This window comes from Osmia bicornis, chromosome 6, assembly GCF_907164935.1.
Source record: "Osmia bicornis bicornis chromosome 6, iOsmBic2.1, whole genome shotgun sequence".
Lineage (NCBI taxonomy): Eukaryota > Metazoa > Arthropoda > Insecta > Hymenoptera > Megachilidae > Osmia > Osmia bicornis.
The window spans coordinates 3,459,619-3,475,294 of record NC_060221.1 but is presented as its reverse complement, the minus strand read 5'-3'; the positions used below and the strand labels follow the sequence as shown (position 1 = coordinate 3,475,294).

The window sequence follows — 15,676 nt, the reverse complement described above, 5'->3', positions numbered from 1 at the left end:
TGTTAAACATTTGAGATATTATCTCGAGAAAATCTGCCCCATCCGAATTATTTCGATTTAATCAATCGATGCAGCTCGAAAAACTTGCAAGTTCTAGGTTAACCTGAAAAACATGTTCCATATTAGATATTTTTACACGAATTCACAAAGAAGGAACTACCTTGACCGTTTCTCCTCGACCGTCACTGTTTCTCGCCTTCCAACTGCAAATAGATTCACAGGCTATCGATTACCAATCGAAGTGAAAATAAATTTTAAGAAACGAACACCGTTCTCGAATCCAATATCGGATAATACCGATATAAGCTCGCTCCTTATTACTTAATAACGTTTACTCGTTTCCAATCTAATTAGCGACATAGTACAACCAGAGGCTATTAAAAAATCATACGTACAAGTTGTTAGAAGGATAGACCTTCCTATTCATCCAATGGTTAATTACAAAATAAATGAGTCAAATTTGATTACGAATCAAAGCATCTCTTGGTAGCGATACAAATTAGCGAACATCTCAACGAAGTAAGTCGAATGCAATCGAGCGGTAGAATCGAAGAATGGTAGGATAACAGTGGAGGACCATTTTCGTGCATCCTGGTCGAATGTTGGTGGGCGAATTGAAAGAAGAGGCTCGGCGAAAGGGCAAGGAGAAGAGAAAAAGGAAAGCGAGGATTAAAAAAAAAGATGAAGAAGAAGAAGAAGCGACGAGGAAGGGTAGAAGGATGGAACGGGGTGCAGGATAAGGAGAAAGAGATAGAGAGGCGCAAGTGCGGTAGCAGGAACGGTCGGATAATTTATTATGGCATTACTCAGTGGCGGACACCTGAATGGCCAATGGGGAGGGCCACGTATGTGTGGCTGGCCGGTGTGTCCGGTGCCTGGTGCTCGCATAGTTGATATTATTTAGCCGGAACGGGCGCGAACGAGGGAGATAGAAGGAACGGGAGGTGGGAGAGAATGCACCTTAGCCGTGGCCTAAGGTCCCGCAACGCATAGATCATCCGGAGGCCGGGTATACCGGTTTCGTGTCACGTGCATCCACCATTCGACTCTGCGAATTTGCGGACACGACCAACAGGGAGAGAGAGAGAGAGAGAAGTAACTGCACACGTTCGTGGAAGACCGCCACGTCGAGGGCTGTGAACACCAGCGGGGATTTCGTTGCTCATTGATATGGACGAAGACCTGGCTCGACTGAGATTAACCGACACGCGTGTTGCGCAATACGTCTTGTTAGCGGTGCACGCTGTTGCTTGCATATCCGCTCTGCACCGGCTAAATTAACGCGTCTTCCAAGGACCGGTTAAACGTGCCGTCAGGAGAACCATCAGAGCTGATTTTTCACGCGATTCCGGATGAACCTCTTAAAAAAAAAAACCGGGATGGATGATAAATAAATTCCAATTAAATTATATTCAAACGCAACCCTTCCAACCGCAAATAAATTTTTAAAAAAAGAAGAAATCCATATCCTGACGAAGGATGTCGCGAATAGCAAGCAAGTCAGCGGGCAGGAAGGGAGCGTGGGTGAGCAGGGTGGGTTTCGAAGAAAACTTTACGATCGATCGGGCGGTTTTCTATTTGTTTTTAAAAGGGACTCGTAAAAGGTTGGCCGGTTGCTCGGTCGGCTGACATAAAATGGCCCAGTGGGTGTGAAGGGCTGACAGGCCGGGGTTATACGGACCATCAAGGTTGCACAATCTGTCATAGAGGGTTTGGTGGGGCGGCAACCTGTTGCTTCATTGTTACTCGAGAGAAGGTGCATGGTAGCCCGTGCGTATATAAACTGCCTTTTCTCCTAACGGTTGCACACAAGAGGTGGCCATAACGTGTCGCGGTGTGTCGCACATCCGAACCGACTCATTTTCGCCGGCGCTCCCGCCACCAGAAGCTGTTTGTCATTCTCCTGAAAACGTCGCTTAATCCCGCGCCTTTCTTCGCCACCTTCAACGAGCCGCGCGAAACGAAACACCCTTGGAGAGAAAAAGATAGAAAAACTAGACACGAGTAATTATCACCGCCCTCAACGCGATCGCGATTTCACGATTCAGGGTACCGTCGTAATTTTTTACATACAATTTTTATTCCCGCGATGCACTCACGAAAATAAGGAAAGGAAGAATTGGTTTCTGCGAATGAGCCAAGGGTTCCAGCGATCAGCGATGAAATTGCATAAAGGCGATAATTGCATCGTAAAGGAAAAAAGGGGGGGCTCCGTCTGGTAGGAGCAAGTAATTGGCTTTTCGTCGCGTGTTTGCCGAAGCACGACGTCCTGTTTCATTAAACTGTTCGACCCGAGCTGCTGGGAGCCGATTCGGTAAGGATTCACGGTTCGATGATCACAACGTCACCGTGGATCAAAAGCTCCACTCTGAATATATCACGTCTGTCGGGAAAGTTCGTCCATTTTTGCTCGCCACCTTCATTTCGCCAGCTTTCAGAGAATTTCTTCTCTCCGTCTACCCCGTCCGTCTGTTCAACCACCCCCCGAAATTCAACGGAGACTTTTATTAAAATTATAATCGTCCTATCGGTACGTTGCTCCGCGAAATCGTTTAGGGAGGAAAAGAATGCACTTGAAATGCAGTCGCACCGACACTGTGTTGCATTTCGCGGCCATGACAGACACGCATTCCCTGTCTTTATTGGGTTCACTGCACCATGAAATTGGCTACTTTCACCTTCGCTTGTATATATAATGTTTAATCGAATCCTAGTTCGAATCATCGGAATTTCCTCTTAGACACCGGCTTGCACGACGTCGCGGCGCTTTAGTCACGCATCAGGGCACTTTAATATGGGACACTGATTATATGTACGTGTATCGCGTTCAGAACCGTTCAGCCTTATCGTAGAATTACCGTCGAAGATTGCTTTCGAGGTGTTTGAAAAAGGAAATAACAGGATGACGTTATTTACGTTTCTATTTTTTCCCCTTTCAGACGTCACGAGGCGTTGCTTTTTCCTTTTTCTTCCGTGTATCAAGGAATTTAATAAGCGACACGGATTTCAACTGGTCAAGCTTATTGTCCACGTACACTCGTTTCTCTGAAAACGACAAACTTCCAAGATCTTCTCCCGTTAATACACGCTTGGAAAGTTTGCGCTTTCTGTAGGAAACTTGGAAACATTTTTTTGTAACCTAAGGTGTTGAAAGGCAGCAACGCGTTTGATTATTGACTCACGTCCGTTCGCATTTTATTTTTTCTCGTTACAATCGCGATACTTCTTAATTGCATACTTCGTTATCTCAGTTCTCACATATTCAAACGTTGTCTCCTTTGTTACGTGTCCCGAATCTTTTCTTTATTGTACAACGATCTTACATAATGTTTACAACAGGTAAAAAAAGAAATACAATGGCTCTTAAATTTTGTGGTGTAAAGAACAAATTGACCAAGTTCTACTTTCACGAAGTAACACCATGAATTAAAGTCTGATAGATTGACAAACTGATTGTTAACGATAAAAGAAGAAAGAAGCACGAGGACAAGTGGTTGTTGCACAAGCGGCAAACTATTATCACAAACAATTATCCTATCCGTCCCACTTCGATCCATAAGTAACTACTTCCTCGAAAAACACGGGAAACGAAGAGACGTGTTATTAAACAGTCATTAAGAGTCTGGAGATGAACCGGATAAGGATATCGTTGACGAAACCACCCAGAGTGACAAAATTACAAGGCGAAATATTGAAACTCTTTTTAACAGATTTTCAACCCTTGGTAGTTTGAAACTAAGATAAAAAGTATAGTTAAATTTCTCGTGTAAGAAAGGTGCAATATTTTGCAAAATATCTTAAGCTATATTGGCAAAGTGGGAAGAGCGTGGTATCTGTAAGTCCGAAGGGATTCGCTAGCGCTTGCACCCCCCTGATACGTACCGGTTGCCGTCGAACCGGGCCAGAGTAGCGCTTATCAAAAGCACAGCTTCCGGCCGGAAACGCTCGAAACTTCTCCCTCGACGCACTTAAGAATCTAATAAACGGTATCGCGACCGGTCCGCAGTCGACCGCATGCGTTAAGACTTCTCGCTTATTGGCCCATGCATTCTCGTTTCCAGGGCCGCTGGATGACGGAGTTCAACGAGTTTCCCCGTTAATTCGTAGTTGAAGGGTTTTCCGAGGGCATACGCAGGGCCAAGGGAAAAGGACGAGATACCATCTGAACCGTGGTGGTTCTTGCCTTTCCTATGGAAGCGGCGTTCTGTCTTTCTTTTTTATTTTTCATTAACTTCAGTAGCAACTTCCACTCTTTAATTTGTAGATTGCAAACCCTTGGTAACCGAGGTACTTAGGTACTTCAAACATTTTTCTTAATAAGGACTAACCAAACAGACGTTTTGTGTTTCAGATTAACGAGGGGTGCATCTTTTCTCGAAGCCGAAACCGGATGTAAACTGGGCATTCTTCCAAACGCTTATCGATCACAGACGACACGTGCCTCTACAAATTGGGTAAGTCATGAAATCTTGAAAAATACCAGTCTCTCTTCGAAGTAATTTAACGCGGTACAGAAGCAGTAACCCAAGCTGTGCCCAACCGGAGGGTTTATAACCCTGCTATTCCGGCTATATCGCGAACCTCTTGTTTGACTTTGCAATTGCACCGCGCCGCCCGGCGAAATGCAACTCCTTCAAACGTGTTTCACCAGGCAATACGGTGAAAAAGACCGGCCGGCTAACTTTTTTCCTAACGAAAATTTCAAAGCAGCTTTTCCAGCCGGCTACCCCGAAAGAGACCGGTTTTTAAGTAATCCCCGGAAAAAAGGGGTTTGTTTGCGCGAAAGGTACAGAAGCTCGAAACAGATTAAACGGCATGAAATGTTCGACGGTGATTTTTCTGAAGAATATTCTGCTTGATGCTTAGAGAAGCGTTAGTTATAAAGACACTCGACTCAGAAACAAGGCAAGGGGGGCGCGTTTCCGTTTCAGCTGGCAGGAAGTGACCGCAATGAAAATCGCGAGTCGACGGCGACGAAACGGCAACGGTCGGATGATAAAAACTTTGTAAACGCGGTAGCAAGGCAAAAAGGTCAGTAACGTGGCGGGGGAGAGAGAGTATTGATCCGGCTGGCCGCGGCCCAATTACAATATTTTATTGAACTATAACCGTGCTCGGTTGTCGAACGCAGAAAACTGTAACGCCGTTTATCGCCTCGTTCCAACAGATTCGAAAAGGAAATCGTAAGGGATCTTGTCGATCGACGATCGAGTCTAACTTTCAGGGGTTGAAGAAATTTAGACAAAGAATTTTTCAAAGTTCAAATCTCCAACACTTTTCCGACTAACTGGGGTTTCAAAGGGTTAAGAAACAGAGTTATCAGCCGAAGGAACGTCGGCATGGCCATAAATTAGGTATAGACGTGAATTAAAGAGGATGTAAACGGAGCAAGGATCGGTAGATGGACTTTTAAAGCGACTCACGTTCGGAGAACCGGTTAGATCATGATGCCGGTGGTGGTGGCGGTGGAGATCCGCTTTGGATGCTCTCTTTTCGGCTGGAAAGGGGCTGAAGTATGCCTGGCCATTATCATCGATGTTGCAGTTCAATTTTGCCAGTCGGTGGGGGCAAGTCTGTGCAACGTAAGTGAGACGGCTACCCTGTGGTTAGGGTGTGACGAACGAGTGTACGTGTCAGCACTGCAAACCACCCTCATTTAATTTGCTGAGAGCCACTGTATATCAGCCAGCTTCCTCCGTTTGCTTTCGGATGGAAAGGCGGCGGAAAACTTTGCTGCGAGCCTCGTTTATCTCTTCGTCGCTCGATTACAATAATGACTTCGCTTCTCTTTCTTCTCTGTTCGGGTACGCGGACAATTTGCGCGTAATCGCGTCACGATACTCCTCTTCGCGAACCATTGCGATGGTTTATCGATGAAAAGTTTCGAAAAGAACAAGCTGGTATTACTGGGTTAAGGAATTGGTTGGTCTCAATATGAACATTGTTGAAATTGTTGAAATTGTTGCGATTAAAAGTAGTTTCATTCATTTCTCTCCACTATTTTCTGTTCAAGAGTTTTTATATTCAGATTGAAAATTTGATTAGCGCCGACAGGTATAAATGAAGTTTAATAAGACATTCGTTATTTAGTAGGTACCAATTATTAACGTCCGTCAAAGTCACACCTGCTGATTAAAGAGTATTTCGTTATCCGAAAGATTGAAATGATTGTTTTTGTATGGAGAAGCGAGAAATCTGTTTCAATTCTCGAATATTTTATAAATGTTTTATTAATTTTTTCCGCGGTTCCTCGTTATTTTAACAATTTTTCATATTCATACCGGGAATATTAAGAGCGTTCGCTGTGACGAATGAAGCCATCCGCTTAATTTACTCCCAAGCTAAAGCGAAGCTATTCGTTAGTAATAATATATCAAATATTAATTATAGGTAACGTCAATCAGTTCAAAAGAATTAATTATCTAATTATGCATGTTAAGCATTTTGCGTCATAGAGATTCCATAATTTTGACGCGCGTTGTTACCGGATATCTCTTTGTCCTTTCGTTTAATGCGCCATGCAAAACGATATTCGTTTTTCGTTCTCGTATTAATTAACGCGGATTGGATAATCGCGATTCCCGCTGTAATTCCGCTAAAATCGCGGACGATGGTTGCGAGCGCGAGGAAAAACGGGGACGACCGTGTAACATCTGATAGAAACGTTTCCCGCGGCAAATTTCATTTCGGCCGAATATCATTTAACGCGAAAGTCGCAAACTCTGGATTAAATTTCCGCCACCGTTCTCTTTCCCTTCGTCCCCTACGATTCTCTCTTTCTATCCCAGCCGGATATCGCGAACCGCACGCGGTAAATCCGAGAAGCGTGCCAAACAGGCAAACTTATAAAACGCGTTTACCCGCCGCGACATTTTAATCTATTAACGCGATCGAATCGCGCAGGGACGATTCGAAAAATTAAAACGGCAAGTTCCACGCGTTTTGCGTTCAATTTCGAAAATTGAGATAGGCCACATTTCGGCCCGCACCGTTCTTGAACTCATCGATACAATTATAATTCGTCTGTCGGAGGTTTGCTCCGCTCGAATTTCGTTCGCCCGTGACAAAAGAGAACAACGCTGCGGGCGACGATTCTCGAAATTGAATCTGAAAAGTAAATCGAATCTGGAGGATGACAGCCGCGATATATTGAATTAAATAACTCGGTTATCATCGAATAAAAAAAATAAAAAAAATAGAAAAACGGAGTAAAAAAAAGTGAAAACGTTATTGCGCGCATTTCGCGTGCATTTTTGACGAATTTCTAGCTGGTTAGAGGTTTCGTAATTTGAATTCGCCGGCGCGCTTTTCCGCATAATTTTTACTTGAAATTACACCGGCCAGCAAGCTCGCGGGACCATTCTAATTAAATTTGCGGTGCCGTTTATCAATCCGAATGAAGTACGGTTTTCAGGCCGGTGCGTGCCGTGAATTTTCACCGTTTCGTACCGGCTGCGTGCACGATTTCCCGAATTTTCATCGGTTCGATAGATTTTTTAACGACGCCGCCGGTCGCGCGATAACAACGTTAAGGTGAACAAAATCGAAAGAGATTTCGATCGATGTAAGCGTTTGTTCTCCTTCCGGCAGGAAATTCGTTCGAACCGATACGAGCTTTCGGCGATTCTTTTTTTTTTCTCTCTCCTCATGCTGTTCGTGATTTATTTGACATCAAAATTGAATTTCCAGAACAATCTCGCGTCTCGCCTTCTTTTCACCTGCTACGATCGAAATCAACGAATAACGCAAAAGGTTTTTACCTTGTAAATTGGCGGGATATTTCAGAGCGTTCGCTTCCTTCTAAAATATTAAATTAAGGTGAGGTTGAAAGAACGTTTTCAAATTCGATCGATTCCAGGAGGAAAACGTAGCAATTAGCGGGAATAAGAACAATCGCTTCTGGAATACTGTTTGAAAGCATCGCTTTAATAATTTTCAATTGAAACACAGTCGGATGAAAAGGTTCGTTCAGCATCCGCAGCTGATAATATTAAGATGTACGTCGGATTAATGGGATATTTAATCGGTGATGAAATTAATCGCGATGTTGATCAAACGTCGAAACAGCAGTGAAAAGGACGCATGGTACACGGTGAGGCCACGTTAATTCGCCAATTACTCGGCCAGGAAACGGACTTTTATTAAACGTAGAACAAATTAAGCTGCTTTACAGCGAATTACGAACGTTAATTGAATATCCTTTTGCTATAATGATAATTCCTTTGGCTGTAATGCTACAAAAGCCCGTTGAAAGAACCGGTAGGATGAGTTTCCCTAGCTTCGAGAGCTAACCGGCGAGTTTTCAAATCCCACTTTATTTTTTAATATTAAACATTTAATGCTCTTACCTCGTTTACGATGTTCGATAAACATTCTCAATTATTAATAACGACTACAAAGTGCACAATTACCTAGCTTCGATGCATCACCGTCAGAGACAATGAGGCTTTGTTTTGCCTTGACCACTTTGTTCGCAACAATTCCACAGCCCCTATTTCGCGCAAATTGAATTTTTTAATAATTTATTAACTTGTTGAAATTTTCCATCTAAATCGGTCATAATCGTATCGGTTATTCTTAAACAGCGAAATGAGGTATAAGTTTAAACGAAATCGTTTCGAAACGATGGCTCGTTAGGGGAGAGGGTGCACGAGATTCGAATTCACGCGAATTCGCATGCGATTCTAATTTTCCTAATTGCCTGACGAGCGGTGCCTTTCGTAGAGCTGAAAATAAAGTCGTCACCGTTCATTTTTAATCGTTTCAACTTTATCGCGAAGCTACGAGGGGGATACGTGGTCTCGGGTTACGTGGTCGTTGGCGTTATAAACGTGCCGGGAGCGAGCAATTTCGCGAAATTATGGCGATCCGGCTGCCCGGTTACGTCGCACTCGTGGAAACGGCCATTAATATCGAGCGTGCTACCTTTAAAGTATGTAGCTGCTTTCTCGTCTTTCTGCCCTCTTCAACCAGCCGCGCGGATATCAAGCTATCAGTTTTAAGTTGACCGAACTAACAGTTCGTACACGAACACCCCCGCGTTTCGCCGTCTTTCGGATCGCGAGCTTCAAACGTCCCGTTCTTTTCCACCTTTCCCTCGTTTCTCTTTCTTTTTCTTTTTTTCCTTTTTTGTTCTTCGTTTTTGTCCGATCGCTGGCAAACGAAAGCAACGCGCGAGAAGAGGGAGAAAAGAAACGTCGAAGCTCGATCAAAGAGGAATTAAAGCTTTTTAATTCACGGTACATCGGGAGCCGTTCGATCGGAAGCAATATCGGTGATTTAGTTACGTTCGCACGTGAATCCGCGAGAACGATTCCAAAGAACCGACTTTATCGCTGTTAATCATCCTGGAAATTGATGAATTCACCGAGTTTACCTGCTATATAATTCGATCTCTCTCTTTTAATTCATCGTTCGGCCGCGCAACGTCTATGAAAATATGAAATTTATAGAATTTCAGGGTAATTTTTCCATAGATTCTCCGAAAGAATCCTCGCCCTTCTTTTTTCCCCTTTCCAACAATAGTCCCTCCCTGACAGGTAAAACATTCGATGTCATAATTAAAACGACGTTCTTTTTTCCCACCAGATCTGGGTTAAAGCTTGAAAACCGTATTCACCAGTCCCAAAAGTGTGACTTTTAATCAGTTCTCTCGGTAGACAGTTCTACTTCGGAATGAAAGGGGTATTCGGTGTAACGAGGGAAACGTTACGTTTCGACGACCACTGAAATTCGATCATTCGTAAATGAAAAAATCAATATACCAGCAGGTGTCGATCTTGGCTGATAATTTCGCAGGTAATATCGCGGGGAAATGTTGCATTCGGGAACTTTGGAAGTTGATAATCGAAGTTCCTCCCGGTCCCTTCCTCGACGCGTTAGGAACAGCCTGCCGAGTATTTTGAAAACTTTTCCACCCTGCAACGTTTCGATAAAACTTGAAACAGTTCTACGCGTACAGTCGCGCGAACGTGTTACGGAATTCCGCTTCGTTTTCAGCACGACGAGCCGTTACGAATTTCATTATCCACCAGAGTCCACGCTCGTCCATCCCTTCGATATTCCCTTCTGTTCTTTTATTTTCTCCGCCAACGCAACGTTTCTAGGCGTTGACAATTTTCACCTACTTTCACAAACGACGCTGGCCTTTGTTTCTTATTTACATCGCGCCCTTTTAACCGGGATCTATTCTCATCTCGACACACGGTGCAAGCAGCACGTGTCGTCCGTTGTCGAGCATCGCGCGAGTCTGATTCTGATTCAACGAAACGAGGATAAGTTTTTACGTAAAGGATGAATGAAGTCATTACGCGTAACGTTAGCAAGGTCTCGTTTATAATGCGCATCAATTATCTGCTCCCTTATACGCTCTAACGAGTTGGAGTACAACATAAATTCCATAACAGGCAGCGTCTCGGAAGTTCGCGAAGCGTGGAAAATCGTCGGACGCGTACCTTTTCGTTTTCGTTCTTTCAACGTTGTTCGGTAAGTTGCCAACCTCGGTACGATTCGTAGGGAAGTATTTTTAAAATTCTATCGAGCCGTGGAGCGATATTAAAGTAGAAAAGTATAATTGGCCAAGGGAATATTCTACCTTTGGATGAAAAGAAAAAGGGGGAAAGCTTTTTCGTCGCAACAAAGTTAGCCGTAGCGGAGTAATAAGATTATTCGTAGGCAAAGATTAATGGTTCGAGCTTTGGCAAAAAATATGATGATTTTAAGTTAGCCTTCGGGGCCGGTTGTAGTCGAAACTCTCTTTTAGTACCTCTCTTAACTTTCTAATGCTTTTTACGTGGCCTGTACCAGCCACTATCAGCGCTAACAGCAAGTTATGAATACAGAGCTAGGTTTCTAAGTGCATTAAATATGCAGCTCTGATAACGGCAAAAGAGATTAAGGAAGGTATATAGGGTGGCCAGCATACAGGTACGCGGTGGCGCGTTTTATGGCTCGACACTAACGACTTCAAATGAAGGGAAATACAGTGAGACTGCGTAGAAATAACAAGCTTTGCGAACTTCCCGCGATATTGTCTTTTACAACCACCTTGCGCAACACTCGCGTTAAATAACACCGAACGTTTACGCAACATCGTTTTACATCAACGATCCTCTTTAATCGACGAGCGATACCCTTTTTATTAAATTTTCCTCGGCTAATATCGGCTACGTTTTTGTTTTTTTCAATTATCAGGCATTGTTCTTTCAATTTAAGATTGGTAGCTGTTTTTAAATAGAGTTAACACGATTTAACCCTTTTTCCAACTCTCCCTTATCTACCTTTCCGATACGCTTCACGCGTCTCCTCGCTCGGAACAACGTCTCCGGACGTTATCTCCCTGTTTCTTCGTTGAAACGACGAGCCGATAGCACGCTGACGATGACAATGTCAATTACCGACAGCTCGATCCGCGTAAAAACAGTCGTCGTTCCCTGTAATTCACGCGGAACATCCTTTATTCCCGTCACGCGCCGCGAAAGCGAGACCGACAAAATGCTAATTCGCGTCGAATTGAATCCTCCGTCAGTTTCCTTTCGAAAGAGAAACTCTCGTTCCGCGGATAAGCCTGGAAAACTCGCCGGTTAGTCATCGTCCTGGATACATGAAGCGATCGAACAACGGATTCGAAGAAGCTACCCGTTAAATTGCTTCCCGAAATTCGTTCGCCAATGACAAGATTTCCCGGCAAGTAACTTTCTATCGCGAAGGAAGTTGGATAAGAAGAACAAACAGGGGACAAGAAGTCTCTGGGATTCGCCATCAATCATCCTCATGCCACTCGGACCAATAGACGCCGTCGTGCTTCTCGCTTCTAACGATCAAAGAAAACGAAGAGTTGAAGGTTACAGAGGAGACTTTGTCAGTTCGAAAATCGGTCATCGGCTATGCACACTCTACTGTAATAGAGGAAGCTTTGTTAAAGACAAAGGGAATTTAACGACAAAAGCTGACCGAGACGTTTCGAATCAGTGTACTCCGATCGAACAAGATCGAACTTGCGAGCTAATATTGACACGTTTCTTTTTCTTAAATTGTGTATCATCGAACGGTTAATTAAACGCGGACGATTTGACGAGGTCGACTAATGTCTCGTTAAATATTCAAAGGAAGAAAAAGCGAAGAGGAAGGGGGATGGTTCGCGTGGTGCTCAGAAACGCGAACGAACAAATTACGAAAGCAGCTCGTTATTCGTATTCGTGAACAGGCTAAATTCAATTTGATAATGTTGCCCGGCGATGCAATAACTTTCAACGAAGTCCCCGAGGGAAAGTTGCAGCGCGTGCACTCGCCTTCAATCTGCTCGTTGGTGAAATTGCGAAAGCCACCAGTTTCCTTCCTCTCCCTTGATTTTCGATCGCCAACCGATGAGGAGCGGAACGGAAAAGCAAAAGAACCAGCTAGTGTTTTACGTGCCGGGGGAAAACTTTCCATTAGGAAGTCGACTGCTTCTCGCGACGGGACAGTTCTTGAAACATAATCTATAACATAATGCAACAAATATGTAAAGTTACCAAGTGCAAACGAAAGAAAGGAGATACAGAGCCGCATAATCGTCGCTTCGATCAGCTTCGAGAGCTTCGAAGTCTATTGATTTATTTTACGATGATCGTAAACTCGATCGGATCGGTTCGGTTCTCGCGTTCCTCGCGTTCCGTCGTGTAAGTCATCGCGCGATCGGGCTCCGCGAAAGAGACAAGACAGGCGGATAGGAAATAAAAGAAAAGCGAGAGAAAAGGAAGTCTCGGTTCGAAAAGCGCGCTTGCCCTCTCGCGACAAGTCCGAAAGATATATCGTCGCGCGTATATTTACGAGGAGCCGGAGTTATAAATCACGGGTTCGTCTGCTTACCAGAACGCCGATGGAAATGGTAGCGTCTTTCTCTAACCCGGGTGCATCAGCTTCGAACCATCTCGCTCGTACGAGCCACCCCGTCACCGGCCAATGCCGGCCGATGCCGGCCTAATGGTTTTTTCGATAATTGTGTAACTGTTTCACATTGCTGGCCGGTGAAACACAGCCACTGTAAACGCTTTAGCCCGTTTAACGAGCCTGCTCTGACACGATCCCCTGGCCCTCTCGTCTACCTTCTACCTGCGATATACCTCCGCGTTCTCCATTCATTTCCATTCCGTCTCTCTTCTGACGCATACGCGAAACCCGGGACGGAATGAGAATCACCTTGGCACGCTTACCGTCACGCCCCTTGTTTCCCTCGCATTTTCCTCCGTCGATTATCGCGGATACGATCGCCCTGCTTTTCGTTTCCTCTCGCCGATTCGAGAAACTTGCCTCAACTTTTCGTTCTAAGAAGCTAATCAAGCGAGATGTTGATGAGAGAAGTCGAAGGGGATGAAAATTATCGTGGATACTGTAGAAAAATTCACTTCCAACGAGGTTATTGCTTTTCGGATATAAATCTGAAGAATCCATTGAGGATTTAAGAGGGTGAAATTACTCTTTAGGATATAAATTGGAGGCTATAAAAGATCGAGGAGGGATGGAAAGGTTCGATATTAAGAAAAGTGCGTCGAAGAGATTGCCTATGAAGAAGTTGCAGGATTCTGCAAGGGAGAAAAGCGTGCGTTATGGTCGACGGGTGGCATAATAGTTAGCGAAATCTCTCGAGCTCGTCAGATGGTAGTTGGGGAGGAATTATCGTGGCGAACGGCCGTAAATCGTGGCGCGTTTGCAACTTGGCGCTGCCACAGAGTAAATAAAACCGTTTTCTCCCTGTTGTGTAACTCTTTTCCCCACCGATAAATATTTACGACCGCGACGGGCAAACGAGCTTTATTATGTTCCGAGCAAAGTCGAAAGGGATCTCTCCTTAAAATTCTTGTCAGCCTAGTTGAAGCGCGTGTTCGAAAGCGAGACCGAAAGAGCTACAATGGTTATACGGTTCGTTGTAAATCTTAATTCCTCCCCGCTGCATTTCTCAAACATACATCATCGACCGGGTTCTCGGCTTATCTTTAGTGGCCCGGTGTAAAGTCCCACTTATAAAGGTGTTTCCGACAACCTTCGAGGACCGAACTATGCCCCTTTTTGTCCTCTCTTCATTTTATCTGCGTCTACATGCAACCTTTCGACGTTTCTTTCCTCCTTTTACGACGTCACAGTTTAACCGCATCGATGATTCGAGCGAAGATTAAATTTTTAATTTAATTTAAAAATTTTGTTATCATCGAATGGAATGGTAAAGAAATCGAATTGGCAGGAGGATTCACGTAAGTAGCAGGCAACGGATCGCACGCGAGGAGCGCTTTCCATCGCGAATATCACAATTCATGTTCGGCAAGCGGATCGGGAGGAACATTTCTGCCGGATCCGCGTTGTATCCGCCTTGGGTTACGGGCTGCCAATAATTTATAATGAAACGCCATATCTTTTGTTGGCCCGAGAAATTGATTATTGCCTGTTGTTTCCTCGCCAGCGAATCAAATTTCACGCTTGTAAATCATGTGGGTTTAATATCGGCTCGGTGGTGTTGCACCTCCCACCTATCTTGACCGAACGCTCTCATCCTTCGCTTTAGTTTGACGTAGCGCACCCTCGCACCCTTTCCATCCTCCTCCTTTCTCGATCGCTATTATACCGTTTCGCGAGCTTTCTTGCTATCGACGAGTGTTTGCGCCGTTCCGACCTTGCCCACTAATGGTCCCGGCGAGAAGTATCGCGTTGTCGATATAAACGTCCCCTCGACCCCCTGGTCGCGATAAACACTTTTTGTCGTTGGCGATTTTCCAACATCCACCTGTCCATTCTTGCCGGACCGATTAAGTCCTCCGATCTACCGGGCTACCTTGGACGTTTTTATCGACGGATAAATGGAGTCGCGAGCAAATCGAGGCGAAACGAATCCGATGGAATTTAAAAGTCGCTCGTTTCGATAGAGATACACGCGTGAACTATAAGAAGCCAGTGCGCTAGTCGGAAATGAACGCGAGGAAAAAAAATGTCAAATGCAATGTCATCGAACGAGAAGGATGGAAGGAAAATGGGTTAATGCGGGGTAATGGAGGTCCTATTGTACGCGAACCGGTATTGGAAATTGCAAGAGCCCCATATTCGTTGAAATATCTTGATGAGCGATAAAATAGTAGTCTGCAGGACCTTTTTTTTGTTTTTTAGTTAAAACTCATTTGAAAAGAGACTGAAAGAAATTCTTTAGTCGTTTCGAGTCTCGAATAGCTGCATAGTAATGCTTATATTCTCTAACTGGCTGTAATTGGCGTAGAAAAATTCTGAAAGTAGGTTCAATGCTTCAATTTCCTGAACACCTGACGATATCGTTTCTAACGAGGCAGAATTATGCAACTCGATTCCGTAATTTCACCTCTGGCAAACGTTTCATTTCAAATTACCCGAGCCATTTAACTGTCCGACAAGCAAAACCGTTTCGCTCGGTTCTCGTTCTACCGATCGTGGACGCAATTACACCGAGATTACTCCGAAAAATCGGTGCAACAACGAAACGATTTGTTCCCCTCTACACTTTCATCGTCGAAATGATATTTCCTTCTTCTTTATCCTACGCTCCTCGCTACCGAACGCGACAAAGACGACGTTCAGTGAACCGCAAAGTGTCCCGAGCCACGATCCTTTCGATCCTTCATCTACGACCAACCGGTAAGCCCATTGTTCTCGACAATGAACGGGCAACGTTATAAATACG

General features: G+C 44.4%; 1 protein-coding gene across 2 annotated transcripts in view; it reads left to right on the top strand.

The window, feature by feature from the left end:
• The window catches only part of LOC114874645 (peptidyl-prolyl cis-trans isomerase E), a 119,396-nt gene that overhangs the window by 36,519 nt on the left and 67,201 nt on the right, over window positions 1-15,676 (top strand). For both annotated transcript variants that reach the window (XM_046286258.1, XM_046286259.1), the window contains exon 2: window positions 4,352-4,454. The gene's annotated coding sequence lies outside the window, so the exon portion shown is untranslated. The remainder of the gene's footprint in view (window positions 1-4,351; window positions 4,455-15,676) is intronic.